Source organism: Hyposmocoma kahamanoa, unplaced genomic scaffold (assembly GCF_003589595.1).
Source record: "Hyposmocoma kahamanoa isolate Upper Pololo Valley unplaced genomic scaffold, ASM358959v1 62, whole genome shotgun sequence".
Lineage (NCBI taxonomy): Eukaryota > Metazoa > Arthropoda > Insecta > Lepidoptera > Cosmopterigidae > Hyposmocoma > Hyposmocoma kahamanoa.
Window position 1 is genome coordinate 23,315,809 of NW_020653850.1, and position 309 is coordinate 23,316,117.

Below are 309 nucleotides of genomic sequence, written 5' to 3' on the forward strand. Positions count from 1 at the left end.
ATACAAATATTTTTCCCGGCCCGGGAATCGAACCAAGAACCTTTGTGCGGCAGTCTGGCATGGTAACCGTTCGGTCACGGAGGCAGTTGAAATTAATCATGTACTTACTTTAGTATCATTTAAATTAATATTGTAGAAATAAATTAAATGTGGGTGTACCGGTGCAATGCTTTTGCACTGATAGCCTCAATTAAGGGTGTTGGTGAACGTGCAGGTACATGGGACTTAACAACATTGTGTCTCAGGACGGTATCACATTTATCAGCGCAGAATCGGCTTGAGGCGATCATGGTTAACACTAGTAGAATT